Genomic DNA, 23,241 nt, shown 5'->3' on the forward strand with positions numbered 1-23,241 from the left:
GCTTTTAAGTTTAATTAAGTCCTGTTTATTTATTTATTTTTTCTGTTTATTTATTTTTGCTTTTGTTTTCATTTTCTAGGCAGTGGATCAAAAAAGATCTTGCTATGCTTTATGTCTAAGAGTGGTCTGCCTGATATTTTCCTCTAAGAGTTTTATAGTATCAAGCCTTACATTTAGGCCTTTAATCTATTTTGAGTTTATTTTTGTGTATGGGGTTAAGTGAAAGTCGCTCAGTCGTGTCCGACTCTTTGTGACTCCATGGACTGTCGACTACCAGGCTCCTCGGCAGACAGTCCGTGGAGTTTTTCAGGCAAGAGTACTGGAGTGGATTGCCATTTCCTTCTTCAAGGGATCTTCCCAACCCAGGGATCAAACCCGGGTCTCCCGCATTGCGGGCAGATGCTTTACCATCTGAGTCACAGAGTGTTCTAATTTCATTCTGTTTCGTGTAGTACAGCTGTAGTTTTAAATCTGGGGACATTTTGGAGAACATCCAACCATGACAATATGAATTTCCCTTTTCCCATGGACTTCTTTTACTCACCCAATTTATTTTATTTAGAGTTTCTCCTTCCTCCCTTTATTCCTCTTCCTTATCTTCATCTTCATCAGGTTTTACTTCTGGAATGTTGTACTGAGGATTAGAGAACTAGGATGTTATATACTTGTGATCTGTTTCCAGTTTGTAGTTTAATAGTATAGCATTAATCCTCTGGAAATACAAGAGATTTGATTTCAGTGTATGGGGTCTGATTGCTCCTTACCTCCATGTGACACTGAGCCATCAATGATCGTGAAAGTGAGCTTGTGAATGTCTATTGGGTGGAGGGTGCATTGAATGTGGTCTGAGCAATGAAAGGGCTATAGTCTCTCCCACAAGCAATTCAAAGAAACATGTGTGGATTATCCCATGTCTTACACATGCTATCATGGACGTTATCTCACTTAATTTCTGTAACAACCTTGTGGCACAAGATAAGTTTTATTACTATCATTTATCAATCTCATTTTATTGAAAGGAATCCTAGGAAGGTACTGGTGCTGGCAGGAGCATATCTTTTGAATCTGCTCACACACACACAAAATAAAGAGAAACTAAGATAGTAAATCTAAGAACACCTATAATAAAAGCAAGTGCCAAGGTGTCCTCATCAACTCTGAAAGAGAAACAGATTTGGGACAAAACACCATCACCAACAAGACTTGTATAGAACCAGCCACTGTCCAGGGGAAAAGAGAGGAAAAGAATGGGAATTTTCAGTGACCACAAGAAAGAGATAATCCAAAAATTGCCCATTGATTTCTCCAAAATGCCCCTTAGCATGGAAAGATCAGGAGTCAACCTGAGAAGAGCTAAAACTAGCAAGGATATTTCTAGGTTCCAATCTAGGAACCATGTTAAGGTAGAGTTTCACTGGAGTGGTGTGGGCCCTAAGAACTCTCAAAGCTGACCTAATAAATAGACCCACATGAATAGAAAGAGTTGCTCTAGAGGCAAGGAAAAATAAGAATAAGTGAGACAGCAAAGCTCAGGAAGGAATTCAAGAAAATCTTCCTGAGAAAAAATGAAGAAAACTTGGAAAGCCATTTAGGACAATTCACCAAAACGTCAGCATTAAGACATATTCTAAGAGAATTATTGGTGTTTTCAAGCTAGAAGACCATGTCATTGATGAGGGAGATAAATCAGATTGACATTAGACTATTTATGCCCAAAGACAATGGAGTCAGCATATTTATGACACTGTTGTTCAGTCACTAAGTCGCATTCAATTCTTTGCAACCCTGTGGACTTCAGGATGCTAGGCTCCTCTGTCCTTCACTATCTCCTGAAGTTTGCTCAAATTCACGTCCACTGAATCGGTGATGCCATCCAACCATCTCATCCTCTGTCGTCCCTTTCTCCTCCTGTGTCAATCTTTCCCAGCATCAGGGTTTTTTCCAATGAGTCGGCTCTTCACATCAGGTGGCCAAAGTATTGGAGTTTCACCTTCAGCATCAGTCCTTCCAATGAATAGTCAGGGTTGATTTCCTTTAGGATTGACTGATTTGATCTCCTTGCAGTCTAAGGGACTCTCAAGAGTCTTCTCCAGTCTTCTCCATTTATGATGCTAAGGGAAAGAAAATGTGAGCCAAGGTTGCTGATAAGCAACCAAACTGACCTTTAAATATAGAGGCCACAGGCAAACTGTTGCAAAATCTATAAGAATTTGGGGAATATTATTCTCATAAGCCCCTTCTGAAAAAAATCTACTAAAAAATAAGCTTTGGAAAACCAAAAAATGACCTAAGACTAAAATCATAGTGATAAGGAAGAAAGTAGTTTGTAATGGTTATCTCTGACCATGTAAATGCAGTGTTCAAAAAATTGGATGAGAGAGAATACACAGAAAGTAGGATAAATTTGTTGACTGTCTTACATATACATAAATTGGGATCAAAATTATATACTAGGGGAGGCAGAGGGGTTAGAAAGTGTTTATGAATAATTTGAAAATCGCTCATTGTAGACAGTATAAACAAAAAAGGATTAAGGTTATTGATAAAGACAGTGTATAGGTAATTATATTCATTTTCTATTGCTGTCATCACAAATTATCACAAACTTAGCAGCTTAAGGGCTTTCCTGGTGGCTCAGTTGGTAAAGAACAGCTTAAACAATATAAATTTATTGTTTTACAGTTCTGGAGGACAGAAGTCCAAAATGGGTCTCACTGGGCTAAAATCCAGGTGCTGGTAGTGCTGAATTTCATTTGGAGATGCTAGAGGAGACTTGATTTCCTTGCCTTTCCAGCTTCTAGAGATACCACATCCCTTGGCTCATGGTCCCCTTTCTCCATCTTCAAAGCTCATCATGTGAGTCAAGTGCTTCTCACATTGCATCCTTCTGACCTTGCTTCCATCATCATATTTCCCTCTGCCTCTCCTTTCTCCCTCTTCCACTTAAGAACTGTTGTGTTTATGTTGAGCCACACAGATAACCCTGAATAACACAAGTGTGTATGTGCCCAGTTGTGCTCAATTCTTTGGACTATAACCCATCAGGCTCCTCTGTCCATGGGATTTTTCCAAACAATACTGGAGTGGGTTGCCATGTCCTCCTCCAGGGGATCTTCCCAACCCAAAGATCAAACCCATGTCTCCTACATTGGCAGGTGTGTTCTTTAACCACTGTGCCACCTGGGAAGCCAGGCAATCCTGAATAATCTCCTTATGTTAAAGTCAGCTAACTAACAACTCTAATTCCATTTGCAACCTTAACTCCCCTTTGTTGTCGTTGTTCAGTCGCTCAGTGTGTCCTACTCTTTGTGACCCCATGGACTTCAGCACGCCAGGCTTCCCTGTCCTTTGCCATCTACCAGAGCTTGCTCAAACTCATGTCCATTGAGACTTCCATTTACCATGTGATATAAAATATTCATAAGTTCTAGGAATTAAGACATGGACACCTTTGGAGAAGGCATTATTCTTTTTGTCACAGTAACTAAATACTAGGTTCCAACAAAAACATAAAACTTCCCAAATGTCAAAATATATGTGTGTGTGCTCTGTTGTGTCCAGTTCTTTGTGACCCCGTGGACTAGCCCATCTATCAGCCTCTTCTGTCCATGGGATTTGGACAAGAATACAGAAATGCGTTGCCATTTCATTACTCCAGGGGATCTTCCTGACCCAGGGATAGGATGTGCATCTCTTTGCCTCCCTCCAAAAAGAAAGAGAACAAATAAAATACATTTAAGGAAAAACTGAGGCCCAGAAGGAAATAAACTAACCATCAGTAGACCCAGGGCTGAAACCTAGACTATCTAATTCCAAATTCCTTGCTCTTTTTATTGCTTCACATGATCAAGTCCAAAGGCTCATCTCTTAAGAGATGGAATTATGACCGTCAGTCTAGTCCTTGTAAATAAGTAGTCTCTAAAGATAAAGACATATATGATCATTATTATGATTATTATGTTAATAATAATATGATTATTGTTCTTAAAGGATGCCAAAAACTAGCTGAGGAAGTAGAGGAGATAAAGAGGAGCTGAAGGCATGATTACAATTCAGTTGCTCAGTCATGTCCAACTCTTGGAACCCCATGAACTGCAGCACGCCAGGCTTCCCTGTCCATCACCAACTCCCAGAGCTTGCTCCAACTCATGTCCATCGAGTTGGTGATGTCATCCAACCATCTCATCCTCTGTCGTCCCCTTCTCCTCCTGCCTTCAATCTTTCCCAGCATCAGTGTCTTTTCAAATGAGTCAGGTCTTCACATCAGGTGGCCAAAGTATTGGAGTTTCAGCTTCAGCATCAGTTCTTCCAATGAATATTCAGGACTGATTTCCTTTAGGATGGACTGGTTGGATCTCCTTGCAGTCCAAGGGACTCTCAAGAGTCTTCTCCAACACCACAGTTTAAAAGTGTCAATTCTTTGGCGCTCAGCTTTCTTTATAGTCCAACTCTCACATCCATACATGACTACTGGAAAAATCATAGCTTTGACTAAATGGACCTTTGTTGGCAAAGTAATGTCTCTGCTTTTTAATATGCTGTCTAGGTTGGTATAACTTTCCTTCCAAGGAGTAAGCATCTTTTAATTTCATGGCTGCAGTCACCATCTGCAGTGATTTTGGAGCCCAAGAAAATAAAGTCTCTCACTGTTTCCATTGTTTCCCCATCTAACTCACGATTACTGTCTTTAAACATATAGTAGGATTTTCATAGGGATAAGTTGGGTCACTTTTCTTTATCTTCTTAGAAGACAGAAATAGAGTAAAAGATTTAAGTCAAAACTGCAATAACTTTAGATCTTCATTAGAAAAAAAATCCTTTCTTTCAAGAGAAGAAAACACTGGAAGAGGTATGCAGGGCGAAAGGTATGGATTTTCTACCAGAGATCCTTGAGAAAGGAACAAGATAGCAATTTGAGAGAGGCTGAGGCAGCTTCTCAACCTTGGAGTGAGAGCCAGACAAGACAGACTATTTCTTTGGGTCTCTTTTAATTCTAATAAGAGATGACAAGATTCTGAGTACAGAGTAGAGAGTGTGTCATGTGTCATGATCCAAACTCAAACTACTGTTTGTTTCTGATGATCACTGCATAGTCTAGAAAACTCATCAGACCAAAGTGTGAAGGAAAGTTTGGGTGTCATACACTTGGAAAGTTAATGTTGCCTGATAAGAAGGAATGAGACAATATGAAGGAAGAAACACCCATATAACCCATCTTGGAGTAAGCAGAGTTGTCAGAACATGTTTTGAGCTTTGATCTTGATTCTGTCATTTACTAGCTGAATGGCCTAGGGCAATTGACTGAACTTTTCTGAGTCTCAGTTTTCTGATCTGTAAAATGGGCACAATAATACATACACCATGGGCTTTTTAGGAAGAGTAAATAAGGGAATGTAAGCCAAGTTCTTAAAGATGGGAATATAAGATGGCAGAGACTCAGTTCATGAAAGGCTTCTTCCATGCAAGTCATGAAACAGTATGCATTTGGTTTGAGATGTTTTCATGTTGTCATTAACAGGCCTGAGCAATACTTCCTTAAGATTTGCATTCCTAAGCGTGTGCTCTCTGTGCCTATACTTTCTCTCCCCTCTGCTGTATTTACATCTGTGCCCTAAATTTACATCTGAGTGGCCCTTGAATAGATATTGGGTAGATAAGGCCTGCTCCCACTCTCAATGACAAGGAACAAATAGAACAGTCATGAAGAGACCATTACACAACAACACGGAAGTACCGTGTGTGGTGTGAGAGTGGCCGACAGACATAGTGGTGCCCTTTGGGTGCTAAGGTGCTTGGCAAGATGGCAGATAGTAAATCAGAGCTATAAGTTGGTCTTTCTGTGGCCTGACTGCACTTGGGATGCCCCCGAGGACAGGTGCTTCTCTATAGTTTACTCCAAAGAAGTGCTTCTAATGGTGAAAGATATGCTATTGGTGGTGGTTGATGCTTTCTCATTCTTAGGTTAGCCCACCTGGTCATTTAATACACATAAGATGCACAGAGTGTGGATACATGTGTATGCATGGCTGAGTGGATCTGCTGTGCACCTGAAATCATCACAACATTGTTAATCGGTTATGTGTGTGTGTGTGTGTGTGTGTGCGCGCGCACACTCAATCATGTCCCACTCTCTGCTGCCCCATGGACTGTAGCCCACCAGGCTCCTCTGTCCAGGAAACTTTCCAGGCAAGAACACTGGAGTGGGTTGCCATTTCTTACTCCAGGGGATCTCTCTGACACAGGGATCAAACCCATGTCTCTTGCGTCTCCTGAATTGGCAGGCAGATTGTTTACCACTGGCGCCACCTATACTGCAATATAAAATAAAACGTTTAAAAAAAGATGCATAGGGTGGCAATCTCTCCAGGGCCATCTGCCCAAATCCTAGAAAGGAGAACCCTTCAAAGAGATTTTGTGAATTTTAGCTCTGTCAGCAGAGGCAGAATTCAAGATCAACACAGGCAGCCTGTCTATGCCTGGCTACTATGAGCCCTAGCTGTGTCTTTGGTCCTTAGCATGTATTTCCCAAGATCATTTAGATAAGTCAAGTATGACTGGCTGGGAGCTCAAGGATCACAAATGGCCACAAATACTTCCCCTCCCATCAAGAGGGGTAGTCTATTTCTGCAGCCCTTGAATTTGGGTTGGCCTGGTGATTTGCTTTGGTTGATGGGGAGTGAGCAAACAAGATATTAACAGAAGCTTGAAAAACATTCATCATTTCAGCTAATGCCCTTCTAGACCAGTCAGCTCACAGCAGACAAACAATTGACCCTAGACCAGAGGTTGACTGGCTAGCTGCCTGTTTTTGTAAATAAAGTTTTATTGGAAAACAGCCAAGCTCATTCATTCACTTCTATCTATGGCTTTAGTGCTATACTGGCAGGGTTGCATAATCATGACAGAGATAGTATTGCCTTAAAAACCCAAGATAGTTACATCTGGCCCTTTACAGAAAAAGTTTGCTGACCCTCACCTTAGACCAATAAGGAAGCCTAGTCAAGACAAGCAGAAGCCAGTCCCAGTCCAAACTGCCAATCCACAGAATTGCAAATTAAACAATGGGAGTTTTACGCGATTTCATTTTGGAGTAGTTTGCTGTGTAGCAAAAACAGAACTGGTACAGTAACATATAGGTTTCTCAGAGAAGTATGAGAACTGTATGCAGGTTAGGAAAGCTTCAGAAGTCAGACGAAGGTGGTGAGATAGCCAGCACAACCTTTTGTGCTTTTAGCTTTTGACAATGTTTTGGAAGAGGAAATTGGTTTATTTTCATAATATCCTTGCACATCATATATGAACTGAAACCAGAGCAATTTGTCACAAGAGTTATCCATACAGTTCCACACCTATATCTACCAGTCTATCTCTGCCTATGCTTATAGAGATTGTAAACAGATTGAATAACTGGATGGCCCAGCTATAAGAGACAGCAGAGACTTTGCAAATAAAAAACCCTCGGATATTAAATTCTGACAAAATTTCTGTTAAAATTGTTGCGACTGCTTTTCTTGATAACTATGAGAATTGACATATTGTCATTAATTTGTCTCACTCTCCCAGCAGAATGCACTTAAGCCAAAATTAAATAAAGGCTGTTAGGTGGTGTTTTAGTCTGCCAAGAAAGCATCCTCTGTGTGGTAAAAAGAAGGAAATTTTTCTTTTTAACTCCCAGAGAGTGGATGCATTAACTTGAGGAATTGGAACTGTATTTCCTTTGTCTTATGATTCTAGGCCCCCAAACTCTGGAAACTAAAATGCTTTTTGAAAAGAAGACCACCTCATCATGTTTGTGTACAAATGACTTATTCTTAATCATTCTTTGTGTCTGTTTTGAAAAAGGTCATGAACCAGAGGGACCACATGTGCCTAGAAGGCTCCAAATAAAATACTTTGGGTTGATGGACTGATTTTTTAAAACCAACATTTACCAAGATTTATGTGAGAAAATAAATTGTAATTCCTTCCATTGTGTGAAAGAACTAAAGCCCAAAGTTACATAAAGCCATCTGATGAGTCATCATGAAATCTAAATTTCATGCACACAATTGCCTGGCACTCAAACTTCTACTCAAACTGAATCTTCATTCTCTCAAGAACATTCCAAAAGTTAAAATTGCAAGGATTTTTACTATAATTTATTATGGCCTGCCTAGATTTCTATGGACACTTTTTTGTTGTTTTTTTAATTGATGTATAATTTCTTTACAGTGTTGTGTTAGTTTCTGCTGTACAACAGAGTCAATCATCTATATATGTACGTATATCCCCTCCCTCTGTTACTTGTCTCATGAAAATATATGGTTCATATGATCATCACAACCTTTTACTCTCTAATTAAGCTGCCTATTAAATATACTTTGCTTCACCTGGTAAGTACCACTTTGTTCAGTTTCTGATAAATTCTTAGCAAGTATTTTGCTGTTCTAATGAACTCAGAGTATTTGAAATCACTAGACAATATTTGACATACCATTTTTCAGCTTCAGTTTTAATTTAAATGATCTCAAAGGAAAAGCTAGAAATATGACATCTTAAGCTTGAGAGACTTATCCCAGAAGTTTTTTCTCCGTCTGAAAAGAAAAAAAAGACCCCTTCATAATTATAAGTTTGCCATCAGGGCTTATATAATCAGTTACTGGAGAGTTACCATGAGATATGTGTTGTGTCTAAGTTATGAAGAAATTATTTGATCATAAGGTAGGACTTACAATTTAAAAATAAAAATTTATCTACAACATCCTACAAAAGCACCTTGATTCTGTAGGCCTTGATGTTTCTTGCTAAAATACTGATAAACAGGGAATAAAAAGTACAGGCATTTTTAGTCTTGGACATGTAAATACGTAGGTTGAAAACGCAGTAACTATTTGTCAAAGGTTTCCAAGTTAAAACAAGTCTCTATCTGAGTACACACTACTTATCCTTTCTTTCTCAGGTCATCATTACTTTTGTGAAAGAGAGCAAACAATAAAGCAAGAAATAAGTTAAACTGTAATCAACATCTTAAAAAACAAATATATACTGATTTGAGCCAGAGGCATAAATCTTTTCTTTGAGGTAAATAATAAGTGGGCAGGCACTCAGTTAGTTGGTGAAATGGAATGTCCAAGAGTGGCGTGCTTTCACAATGAGAACACACTCATTTGCAGGTTAAAGCTGTTTGTATGCACACAAGTGACATGGGCTTCTTTGTGACACGTCATAGCAGATCAAAATCAATATCTTGCTATCTTTCAGTTGATGTGATTTGTTATGTACAGGATGATGATGAGTTTTTATAATTTCATATTCATTGAACCATGGAAGCCTTGTTTTTTCCACTTATAAAATCAATGCAAAATGTAGTTATTATGTAATTAAATACAATGATAAAGAAGATGCAGGCGTATGTAAAATAGATGACCAGTGCAAATTTGATGCAGGAAGCTGGGCACCCAAAGCTGGTTCTCTGGGACAACCAGAGGAATGGGTGTGGAGGGAGGTGAGAGGGGATTCAGGATGGTGGGACACATGTATACCCATGGCTGATGCATATTGATGTATGGCAAAAACCACCACAATATTGTCAAGTAATTAGCCTCCAACTAAAGTAAATTAATTAATTTTAAATAAAAAAGAAGTTGCAGGTGAAAGGCTTCAAGGGAGGGAAATACATTTAAATCAACATTGAAATCTCTGTAAACAAAAAGAAAATTTTCCTAAACCCAAGAAAAAATTCACTCACAAGGGTGGTATTTTCCCTATATTGTCTGTCAGTTTTTAACCAACTTCATTCTCTATCCTCTTCTACTTTGTTTACGGTTGAATTCCTTTGTTGATTCATCTTTGCACTTCTTTCCTTTCTCCCAGGCCTTCACTCATGAAATATTTCCCCATAAGAAGGGCACAAGTGATCAGGACCAGTTCTAATCAGCAAGAGGAATCAATGCAAATAACTGGCTAATTGCTTTCATGAAAAGGACAAAATTGGCATATATATTAGTTTACTCAGACTGCCATGGCAAAATACCACAGACCGGTGGTTCAAACAACAAAAATTTACTGCCTCACAGAACTGGAGGCTGGAAGTTCAAGATCAAGCTGTTGGCAGGTTTAATTTCTTCTGAGGTCTCTCTCTTTGGCTTGCAGATGGCCGCCTTCTAGCTGTGTCCCCACACGGTGATCACTTTGTCTGTGCTGTCTGCTTCCTAACCTCCTCTTCTTAAAAGGACACTAGCCATATTAGATTAGCACCTACTCTAATGATCCAACTTTAACTTACTGACCTCTTTAAAGACCTTGTCTCCAGATAGTGTTACAGTCTCAGGTACTGCGGGTTAAGACGTCAACATTCAAATTTGGCAGGTTGAGGGGGTGGGGATGGGGACATAATTCAGCCCATAACACGACACTATGGCAAATCAGTGTCCCTCTGTAGAACAAGGTGAAGAGAAGACTTTACACATATGGGACTTCTCTTTAGCAGCATCACTATCACCTTTGCAGATATCTTCCTTCTCACCTCATCTTGAAATGTAGTATCAGGGAAGGTTAGACTAGGAACCCCAAAGCCTGATCTGGCTTCTAGGCCTGCCTCTGATATACCTCAAGGAGATTCCTTCAGCTCATTGGGTCTTGGTTTCCCTCTCTGAAGTGTTGGTGGAAAGGAAGATATTCAAGATTTTGGCTGTGACTGAAATTTTATGATTTCATTATTATTATTGATGACCATACCCATAAGTAAAGTAAGGAAGGTTGGAAGTTATTTTAGGATGATTCCTGTTGCTCCCAAATCACTCTCTAGATCACTTGCTACATTATTAAATTGTGGTCTTAGAAGTTTCTTCTTGCCAAGTGAAACACAGCAGACACAGAAAAATTTTGCACTATCTCACCTATCTGTGGGGGCTTCCCTGCTGGCTCAGATGGTAAAGAATCTGCCTGCAATGCGGGAGATCTGGCTTCAATCCTGGGGTTGGGAAGATCCCCTGGAAGAGGGCATGGCAACCCACTCCAGTATTCTTGCCTGGAGAATCCCCATGGATAGAGGAACCTGGTGGGCTACAGTCCATGGGGTCACAAAGAATCGGACACAACTGAGCAATTAACTAACTAACTAAACTATATGTGGAACCTGAATTAGTCAAACACATAGAAGCAGAGAGTAGAATGGTGGTTTCTCAGGGCTAGATGAAGAGGAAAATGAGGAGTTTTGACCAAATGGGACAAAGTTTCAGTTACACAAAATAAATTTTGCAGCTCTGTTTTACAACCTAGAGCCTGTGATCAACTACACTGTATTGTATACTTTAAAAATTTCTAAAGTAGATCTTATATTAAGTGCTCTTATGACAAAAGGAAATAAAAACTCAAGGATGTGGGAAGGAACTTTCAGAGGTGATATATAAGTTTATGGCATTAATAGAGATGATGGCTTCACAAGAGTGTGCTTTCCCCAAAAAAACATTAAACTGTATATATTAAATATCTACAGCTTTTGTATATTGGTCATGCCTCAATAAAGTGATTTTTTAAAAAGTGCCTTCTTTAGGTGAAGACCTTGCCCTTGAAGCATCTTGTTTAAAATATTACTTTTACAAGGAACAAATATGTAAATCAGTTCAGTTCAGTTCAGTTGCTCAGTCGTGTCCGACTCTTTGCGACCCCATGAACCGCAGCACGCCAGGCCTCCTTATCCATCACCAACTCCTGGAGTCCACCCAAAGCCATGTCCATTGTGTCAGTGATGCCATCCAACCATCTCATCCTCTGTCGTCCCCTTCTCCTCTGGCTCTCAATCTTTCCGAACATCAGGGTCTTTTCAAATGAGTCAGCTCTCTGCATCAGGTGGCCAAAGTATTGGAGTTTCACCTTCAACATCAGTCCCTCCAATGAACACCTGGGACTGATTTCTTTTGGGCTGGAATGGTTGGATCTCCTTGCAGTCCAAGGGACTCTCAAGAGTCTTCTCCAACACCACAGTTCAAAAGCATCAATTCTTTGGCACTCAGCTTTCTTTAGAGTCCAACTCTCACATCCATACATGACCACTGGAAAAACCATAGCCTTGACTAGACGGACCTTTGTTGGCAAAGTAATGTCTCCGCTTTTTAATATGCTATCTAGGTTGGTCATAACTTTCCTTCCAAGGGAACAAGAGTCTTTTAATTTCATGGCTGCAATCACCATCTGCAGTGATTTTGGAGCCCCAAAAAATAAAGTCTGACACTGTTTCCCCTGTTTCCCCATCTATTTCCCATGAAGTGGTGGAACCAGATGCCATGACCTTCGTTTTCTGAATGTTGAGCTTTAAGCCAACTTTTTCACTCTCCTCTTTCACTTTCATCAAGAGGCTTTTTAGTTCCTTTTCACTTTCTGCCATAAGGGTGGTGTCATCTGCATATTTGAGGTTATTGATATTTCTCCTGGCAATCTTGATTCCAGCTTGTGCTTCTTCCAGCCCAGCATTTCTCATGATGTACTCTGCATATAAGTTAAATAAGCAGGGTGACAATATACAGCCTTGAAGTACTCCTTTTCCTATTTGGAACCATTCTGTTGTTCCATGTCCAGTTCTAATTGTTGCTTCCTGACCTGCATATAGGTTTCTCAAGAGGCAGGTCAGGTGGTCTGGTGTTCCCATCTCTTTCAGAATTTTCCACAGTTTATTGTGATCCACACAGTCAAAGGCTTTGGCATAGTCAATAAAGCAGAAATAGATGTTTTTCTGGAACTCTCCTGCTTTTTCCATGATCCAACAGATGTTGGCAATTTGATCTCTGGTTCCTCTGCTTTTTCTAAAACCAGCTTGAACATCTGGAAGTTCACGATTCATGTATTGCTGAAGCCTGGCTTGGAGAATTTTGAGTATTACTTTACTAGCATGTGAGATGAGTGCAATTGTGGGGTAGTTTGAGCAGTCTTTGGCATTGCCTTTCTTTGGGATTGGAATGAAAACTGACCTTTTCCAGTCCTGTGGCCACTGCTGAGTTTTCCAAATTTGCTGGCATATTGAGTGCAGCACTTTCACAGAATCATCTTTCAGGATTTGAAATAGCTCAACTGGAATTCCATCACCTCCACTAGCTTTTTTTGAAGTGATGCTTCCAAAGGCCCATTTGACTTCACATTCCAGGATGTCTGGCTCTAAGTGAGTGATCACACCATGGTGATTATCTGGGTCATGAAGATCTTTTTTGTACAGTTCTTCTGTGTATTCTTGCCACCTCTTCTTAATATCTTCTGCTTCTGTTAGGTACCTACCATTTCTGTCTTTTATTGATCCCATCTTTGCATGAAATGTTCCCTTGGTATCTCTAATTTTCTTGAAGAGATCCCTAGTCTTTCCCATTCTGTTGTTTTCCTCTATTTCTTTGCATTGATCGCTGAGGAAGGCTTTCTTGTCTCTCCTTGCTATTCTTTGGAACTCTGCATTCAAATGGGTGTATCTTTCCTTTTCTCCTTTGCTTTTCGCTTCTCTTCTTTTCACAGCTATTTGTAAGGCCTCCCCAGACAGCCATTTTGCTTTTTTGCATTTCTTTTCCATGGGGATGGTCTTGCTCCCTGTCTCCTGTACAATGTCACAAACCTCTGTCCATAGTTCATCAGGCATCTGTCTATCAGATCTGGTCCCTTAAATCTATTTCTCACTTCCATTGTATAGGCATAAGGGGTTTGATTTAGGGCATACCTGAGTGGTCTAGTGGTTTTCCCCACTTTCTTCAATTTAAGTCTGAATTTGGCAATAAGGAGTTCGTGATCTGAGCCACAGTCCACTCCTGGTCTTGTTTTTGCTGACTGTATAGAGCTTCTCTATCTCTGGCTGCAAAGGACATAATCAATCTGATTTCGGTGTGTCCATGTGTAGAGTCTTCTCTTGTGTTGGTGGAAGAGGGTGTTTGCTATAACAGGTGCATTCTCTTGGCAGAACTCTATTAGCCTTTGCCCTGCTTCATTCTGTACTCCAAGGCCAAATTTGCCTGTTACTCCAGGTGTTTCTTGACTTACCACTTTTGCATTCCAGTCCCCTATAATGAAAAGGACATCTTTTTTGGGTGTTAGCTCTAGAAGGTCTTGTAGGTCTTCATAGAACCATTCAACTTCAGCTTCTTCAGCATTACTGGTTGGGGCATAGATTTGGATTACCGTGATATTGAATGGTTTGCCTTGGAAACAAACAGAGATCATTCTGTCGTTTTTGAGATTGCATCCAAGTACTGCATTTCAGACTCTTTTGTTGACCACGATGGCTACTCCATTTCTTCTAAGGGATTCCTGCCCACACTAGTAGATATAATGGTCATCTGTGTTAAACTCACCAATTCCAGTCCATTTTAGTTTGCTGATTCCTAGAATGTCAATGTCCACTCTTGCCATCTCCTGTTTGACCACTTCCAATTTGCCTTGATTCATGGACATAACATTCCAGGTTCCTATGCAATATTGCTCTTCACAGCATTGAACCTTGCTTCTATCACCAGTCCCATCCACAACTGGGTGTTGTTTTTGCTTTGCCTCCATCCCTTCATGCTTTCCCCACTAATCTCCAGTAGCATATTGGGCACCTACTGACCTGGGGAGTTCATCTTTCAGTGTCCTATCTTTTTGCCTTTTCATACTGTTCATGGGGTTCTCGAGGCAAGAATACTGAAATGGTTTGCCATTCCCTTCTCCAGTGACCACATTCTGTCAGACCTCTCCACCATGACCTGCCATCTTAGGTGGCCCCACGGGCATGGCTTAGGTTCATTGAGTTAGACAAGGCTCTGGTCCATGTGATCAGATTGGCTAGTTGTCTGTGATTGTGGTTTCAGTGTGTCTGCCCTCTGATGCCCTCTCTCAGTGCCTACTGTAATACTTGGGTTTCCCTTACCTTGGACGTAGGGTAGCTCCTCCTGGCCGTTGCCCCTGACTTGGGCATGGGGTAGGTCCTCTCAGCCGCACTGGTGTGCCATATGTAAATAATAGTGTGCAAAAATGCTTCTCCAGATTGGTTTCCTGTTTTTCCATAGAGTGTAACCGATTGCATGATTTTAGTTGTATCCCTACCATCTGTCAGCAAGAAATGTCTATTTAGCCTTACAACATATTACTATTAGTAATTATAATAATAGCTCCAGTTTATTGTATGGCTACAAAGTGATTGGTTTCCGTATCTACTATTTCTAACACTTAGCAGTTCTAGGAAGTAGGTTTTATTATTTCCATTTTGCAGGTAAAAATCTTGACACAACAGGACACACTTCATCTTCAGATAATAAACCACCAAATTACATGGTGGTCTCAGAGGAGCCAATGTCTCATCCAATGAGAGGACTTTATACCTTCAGAGATATGTGCTTTTTCTTTCATTGGCCCAGTCTTGAGTTTCTGCTTTAAGAAATATAAGACAGAAGATTAGGCTTGTCACATCATTAGCTACCATGAGGAAGATGATTCTAAGCCAGGGAGATTTTGCATACTGACTAAGGATGATTCCAGTCACAGTGGAAGCAACTCATCCTCTTGTTAGTCCAATTACATTTGTAAATCCTTTCAGAAATCCATAACATCTGGAAGCGATATCCAAGACATTTATCAACAGTCCAACCACAGAAAAGCTTCGTCTTGCATTGGCAACTATCAGGAAAATCATAGTGCCATGGAAATTGGAATTCAGGTAAAGTAGGCACAGGCTGAAGAGGGCAGGAAGGAGAAGTCCTTGATAGGTGAAGAGTTTTGGATGGTGAATATGCTGAGAATATTCCTGCACTGGAAGATGTCTGCCATATGACCTGCTGTTGAACGAGGATGGACGTGACATATTCCTTCTCAGTTCAGTTCAGTTCAGTCGCTCAGTCATGTCCGACTCTTTGTGACCCCATGAATCACAGCACGCCAGGCCTCCCTGTCCATCACCAACTCCCAGAGTTCACCCAGACTCACGTCCATTGAGTCGGTGATGCCATCCAGCCATCTCATCCTCTGTCATCCTCTTCTTCTGCCCCCAATCCCTCCCAGAATCAGAGTCTTTTCCAATGAGTCAACTCTTCGCATGAGGTGGCCAAAGTACTGGAGTTTCAGCTTCAGCATCATTCCTTCCAAAGAAATCCCAGGGCTGATCTCCTTCAGAATGGACTGGTTGGATCTCCTTGCAGTCCAAGGGACTCTCAAGAGTCTTCTCCAACACCACAGTTCAAAAGCATCAATTCTTCAGTGCTCAGCCTTCTTCACAGTCCAACTCTCACATCCATACATGACCACAGGAAAAACCATAGCCTTGACTAGACGAACCTTTGTTGGCAAAGTAATGTCTCTGCGTTTGAATATGCTATCTAGGTTGGTCATAACTTTCCTTCCAAGGAGTAAGGGTCTTTTAATTTCATGGCTGCAGTCACCATCTGCAGTGATTTTGGAGCCCACACTGATGCTTATATATAAGTGATTCTTTGGGTCCTCATAAAACAGAATGAACCAGGGAAGACTTAAGGCACAGCCAGAAGCACCAAAAGTGTAAAAGACCTTGAGCCATCCCAGGGAGTCACAGGTAAATTCAGTTATATTCAGGACAGTACAGGGTCCTAGCAGAAGTCCTGATAAACTCAAAATGGTAAATTGGCTTTGTTTCAGGTGAGGAGCCCACTTAATCCAGACTAATTGTTGTTTAGTTGCCAAGTCTTGTCCTACTCTGTGACCGCAGGGACTGCAGCACACCAGGCTTCCCTGTCCCTCACCATCTCCCGGAGCTTGCCCAAGTTCATGTCCATTGAATTGGTGATGCCATCCAACCTCTCATCCTCTGTTGCCCTGTTCTCCTCCTACCCTCAATCTTTGCCAGCATCAGGGTTTTTTCCAGACTACTTGTTGAGTTATTAGTGTTATCCCCTCAAAGAGTCCCTTGATTACTCAGCATATAATGACCAAAGCTTCTCCAAATTCAGCCATCAGTGAGTGGAACATGGTAAATATTGAGCTGAGAAATAATTCAGAGCCAGCCATTTTATTTAAGATAAATATCCAGCAGGAATTTTACTGATCATATCAGTGTCAATGCCATGATAACCCAGAGGCAACTAGTCAACCCTATCCAAGTCCAACTGTTGACCACTGAATGACCAACTACTGGTCAGGGAACACCACTATGCAAATAGATAACCAGGTGCCTCCCAGGAAAGTTCCAAATTTTTGTTCCCTTGGTTATGGAATTGCTCTCTTCCTGCTTCTCTGTAATGTTATAATAATATTATTATCCATTTGCATAGTGGTGTTTCAGTTGCTTCTCTTCTTGCTGAAGGATTTGTTTTCTATCCACTGCTCATCTCAGGGCCATGTTATAATATGCTCCCCTGGGAATAGATCCTGTGGCAAACGTGAGTTACTGTACTGACCAATAGTTGGCAACAATCCTTTGGTGGTCAACAGTTGGACTCAGATGGGGCTGACTTGTTGCCTCTGGGTTACCAAGTCGATGGTACTGGGAGGATCACTCCTCAGATGTGTCCACATGCTGAGGGAGCATGTTTCTCATCTCAGTTGTTGTTGAAGCAGCTCATTCACAACCCGGCAGCAGTGAGGTTGTGAGGCAGGTGGAGATGCCCATGCATGATATTCTTATTGACCCATTCCTAAACTTCATGGCCTACAAAGTGGGTCCTTTGGTCTATTGATGTCCTTGGGGTCCTGTATCTCACACACAGCTGTTCAAAAGTGGCTTATTTACCAGCCATCTCCATGCAATCAAATGAGCCATGAGCATGGGGCTGTTACTTTTAAACTAGGAGGAGACTCTGCATTTAACAGAATTGTTGTTTAGTCACTCAGTCGTGTCTGACTCTTTGTGACTCCATGGACCATAGACCCCAAACTCCTCTGTCCATGGGTTTCTCCAGGCAAGAGTACTGGAGTTGGTTGCCATTTCCTTCTCCAGGAGATCTTCCTGACCCAGAGATCTAAACTGCATCTCCTGCATTGCAGGAGGATTCTTTACTGCTGAGCCACTGAGGAAGCCCAGTTAATAGGATACTGTTGATTTAACGGAATGAGACAGACGCTGACGTCTCTCATGGTAGACAGCTGCCACACAGCCTCACACATTAGTGAATGGTCTCCTCAGGGTCACCCCGGCAATTTTCTGTTCCTTGTCCTCATTTCCCAACATCTTGGCACTCACAGGAGTTGCCTCAGCCTAATGGCTGACTCACCAATCTACACCACGCAGGCCTACAAGCCTTATAGTTGCCAGCCTCGAGACTAAAGGAATAGCTTGGACACAATGACAGAGATAGCAATGACTTATTAAACAGGGGAACTTACATGTCTAAAGCTGGGTCTCAAAGCAACACCCCACCATGTGAAGCAGCTGGAGAGCAGGACATGAGAGCACTCATGGCTAAGGGGTTCAATAATGAAAGAAAAAGTGAAAGTGAAGTCGCTCAGTCATTTCCGACTCTTTGTGACTCCATAGACTGTAGCCTGCCAGGCTCCTCCACCCATGGGATTTTCCAGGCAAGTATACTGGAGTGGGGTGCCATTTCCTTCTCCAGGGGATCTTCCCGACCCAGGGATTGAACCCTAGTCCCCTGCACTGCAGGCAGACTTTTTACCGTCTGAGCCACCATAATTAATTTTAACAAATTAAAAAATAAAATAGACTCTGTAGCGTGTTTTAAATTCATCTTGAGGACTGGTAATTTTTAGTGTTAACTTTTTGCCGATTATAAAAATAACATATGTTTATCATTGAAAATTCATAAAATGCAGAGAAATATGAGGAAGAAAATGCAGTGGTCTGTATGCTTGTTTTCAGTGATCATAACACATTTGTGAATGTCATTCTGGCCACTAATTCCATGAAATTTTAACATGGTAGAGTACTTACTATATATTTGATTTTGTTCCTGTTTTTTTAAACTTGATAACTATATTTTGTCCCTAAATTCTTTGAGAACATTATTAATAATGCAGTACCATTTTATTATTTAGCTATGTCATTTATTTAATCAATATTAGGCTGTTTCCATTATTTTGTAATTTGAATTTTTTCATGTACAGATAAATGTTTGCATTTTGAATTATTATTGCTAAGGATGCTACTGCTAAATCACTTCAGTCATGTCCGACTCTGTGTGACCCCATAGACGGCAGCCCACCAGGCTCCCCCGTCCCTGGGATTCTCCAGGCAAGAACACTGGTGTGGGTTGCCATTTCCTTCTCCAATGAATGAAAATGAAAAGTGAAATTGAAGTCACTCAGTCATGTCTGACTCTTAGCAACCCCATGGACTGCAGCCTACCAGGCTCCTCCATCCATGGGATTTTCCAGGCAAGAGTACTGGAGTGGGGTGCCATTGCCTTCTCCATTGCTAAGGATAGGTGCCCAGAAACGGAATTATAGAAACAGAAGAGAGGAACACTTTTAAGGCTGCTGATAAATATTGCCAAATTGTGTTCATAAAGAAAACTCTTATTTTTATTTCCATTGGTAATACAGATAAACACTCAATTCATTTCCCCTCCCTTGCCAGATTTGGGTTTCATCTTTTCTTAGTCTTCTTTAATATGACAGATTAAACAGATTTAAACTTCTTTAAAAACAGATTCCAATTGTTACTTTTAGTTTGCAGTTATTTGGTAACTACCATTTTCAGTACTTTGTCACAAGCTTACTTGGTAATCATATTTAGAATTTTGAGGGATATATACTAATAACATGGACTCATTTATATTTTGAGATCATATTTATTTTGTGTTAATTTCCATTCTCTTTAACTTACAAAAATTTATTAATGTGTATAAATGTTGAAAATAATTCAACTTTTCTTGTTCGTATTTAATAGTTCTTGACCTGTAGTATTTTCTTTCTATCCATCAGATCTGTGTTTCCAAACATGGTCTTAAATTTAAACTTAGAAATTCTGTGCTTGGAGGGATTAAATAAATACTCATGTCTATTTTTGTATTTACTTCTTGGATTGCTTATATTTGCTTGGTTTAGACTTACAGTCATTCTTTACTCCAACTGAAATTTATTTCAAGTATATTTTGTGGTGAGGATATAAATTGATTTTGTTCCCAAATAGCTAAGTAATTTTCCAACTCGTCTTACTGATTAATTCCTCCTTTTGAACACTGATTTATGGTGCCACCTTTATCACACATTGCATGACTACCTGTCAATGATATACAGATTTATTTATCTGTCAAGGATTCTTGCACCAGCTAAAAAAAAGCTTTTAATAATTGAACCTTCATAAAGCATGTTAAAACTTATTTTGAATTTCTGCTTCAATTCAAAATGGAAATTGTCTTCCAATTGAAAATAAATACATTTAATAAATGGAATAACAGGTGCCTAAAAACAATTTTACTAGAAAAAAATTTAATGGAAACAACAGTTTCGAACATTGGACACTAAGCAGTGGAAGACATAGGTCACTGAGAGAGGATAAACAAATGAGTTGAGAAAGTTGAACCTGTTGCTCAAAAAGGATTTCCTGGCAGCAATTCAGGGAGGGAGAACCACAGTGAAGCTTAGTGATTTCCCTGAGTTGAGTTTTGAGGAAGTTGATAAGGAAGAAGACGGTATCCAAAGAGAGTTTTCCAGAGGTTTACATAGGGCCCCCTCAACTGAAGGCTGAAATGAATGTGTATAAAAGAACTCCCAGAGGCTGGGGAAAGGAGCTATCCAAAAACAGCAGACAGAGGGTAATCACACGGATATTAACTGAATCATGAGTTAAAAATTAGACGTTCACTAAAGGCTACTCAGGTCTCATCTTACAAAGCTTAAAACAAAGCCCCCAAATAATCAAACTACTTTCACGTAACTTAATTACATCCTAGAACAAAGCTTGACATTTTTTTTAGGAACACGAAAATATCTAACTACTAGTAAGGTAAAATTCACAGTGTCTAACAACCGACCAAAAATTATCAGGCAGACTACAACAAAGGAAGCAAAAATACACAATGGAGAAAAGATAGTCTCTTCAATAAGTGGGACTGGGAAAACTGGACAGCTACATGTAAAAGAATGAAATTAGAACACTCCCTAACACCATACATTACTGTGACATTATTAAAAAGCAGAGACATTACTTTGCCAACAAAGGTCCGTCTAGTCAAGGCTATGGTTTTTCCAGTGGTCATGTATGGATGTGAGAGTTAGACTGTGAAGAAAGCTGAGCGCCAAAGAATTGATGCTTTTGAACTGTGGTGTTGGAGAAGACTCTTGAGAGTCCCTTGGACTGCAAGGAGATCCAACCAGTCCATTCTAAAGGAGATCAGTCCTGGGTGTTCATTGGAAGGAATGATGCTAAAGCTGAAACTCCAGTACTTTGGCCACCTCATGCGAAGAGTTGACTCATTGGAAAAGACTCTGATGCTGGGAGGGATTGGGGGCAGGAGGAGAAGGGGACGACAGAGGATAAGATGGCTGGATGGCATCACTGACTCGATGGACGTGGGTTTGAGTGAATTTCGGGAGTTGGTGATGGACAGGGAGGCCCGGCATGCTGCAATTCATGGGGTCGCAAAGAGTCGGACACAACTGAGCGACTGAACTGAACTGAAGTAACACCATACACAAAAATAAACTCAAAATGGATTAACAATCTAGATGCAAGACCAGATAATATAAAACTCAGAGGAAAACATAAGTAGAACACTCTTTGACATAAATCGCAGCAGTATTTTTTGAGATCTGTCTCCTAAAATAAAGGAAATAAAAGCAAAAATAAGCAAATGGGACCTAATTAAACTTCAAAGTTTTTGCACAGCAAAGGAAATCACTGACAAAATGAAAAGAAAACCTGCTGAATGGAGGAAAATATTTGCAAATGATAAGGGGTTAATATCTAACATATATAAACAATTCATACAACTCAATGTCAAGAAAACAAACAGCCCAATTAAAAAATGGGTGGAAGACCTAAATAGACATTTTTCCAAAGTGAAATACAGATGGCCAAAAGGGACCTGAAAAGATGCTCAGCATCACTAATCATCAGAGAAATGACATCAGGATAGCAAAAGTCTAACTGTGAGGGGTTATTTTTTGTAGATGCAGAATGAGCTTTGTCTACATGTACCATCATCTTAAATGTTTATTTACTTTACCAAAGTAACAAAAAGATTTTAAAAACAAATGTAAATCACTTAAAGACAAAGAAATTCATAATCTGTTATTGAAAGTTGCATTCTACAAAAACTTCATTCTCTAAGCAGAGAGAAGACAAAATCCCAGTCTGGTGCCAACTTGCTGGTAATAACAAAATTTGTTTATCTGTTTAATCTTAGAAAGTCTTTTCCATAAATCTTGAAGAACTAGCAGTATTTTTCTAAAGGCATGAGAGTAAAACCATAGAAGGCATGTTTAAAATCTGATTCTATTGTAATTGACAAAGAAACCTGGTCATAACTCTTTAATATGATAACTAAAATTATAATTGACCATATTTTATCAGGGCATATCGGATCTATATGAATTTCACATAATTTTAGGATATCTGTATTACTAACATCAACTATACAGTATAACCTGAAAAGATTTATCACCCCTTCAACAGTACTTCTCATGTAATTTAACATGTCCGGTGAACCCAGGTAGCTTAATAGCTCTTTGGGATGTCTCAGGGGCCCTCTGAAGCATCCCAAAGTTAGCTAGAAGTCAAGTTATTTAGGAAGCTTTGTGGATAAATATCAAAAGGGTTTATAACAATCAGGTAGGATCATATAAGTCACTGTGAAATAAGTTATTTACTTAGCCAAAGGTAACAAAAGATTTCAAAGGTAAATATAGAACAGATCAATTAAGAAGTAAAGGAACTTAAATCTATTATTAAAAGCACTTCAACATCTGAAGAAAGTATATTCTCTTAACAGAAAGAAAGGCTGAATTCAAGTTTGTACCAGCTTACTTTAAACTCGTTTAGGTAAACTTAACTAAATTTATTTTAAACTTAGTCGTAACCATGCACAAAATTTTTTTTCAGGGTCCACCTTCCACAAACTTTTTATCCACTTTCTGTAACAGCCACCTGTAAGTCAGACCTACTTTCTTTTCCCTTTATAAAATGTAATTTTATTTTTTATGTTTTCTTCATTAAAAACATACATCCTACTTCCTTATTAGATTAGCAAACAAACATTAATACTAGATATTTAATATTGAATATTTCCCAGTTTACATGAATCTGAAATTTATTTAGGTTAATTTTTCTTGTATTTAGAATTGTTTGATTTTCAAGTGCTTACTTTTTTAGGCCAATTAAATTAGAATTCA

Source organism: Bos taurus, chromosome X (assembly GCF_002263795.3).
Source record: "Bos taurus isolate L1 Dominette 01449 registration number 42190680 breed Hereford chromosome X, ARS-UCD2.0, whole genome shotgun sequence".
Classification (NCBI taxonomy): Eukaryota; Metazoa; Chordata; class Mammalia; order Artiodactyla; family Bovidae; genus Bos; species Bos taurus.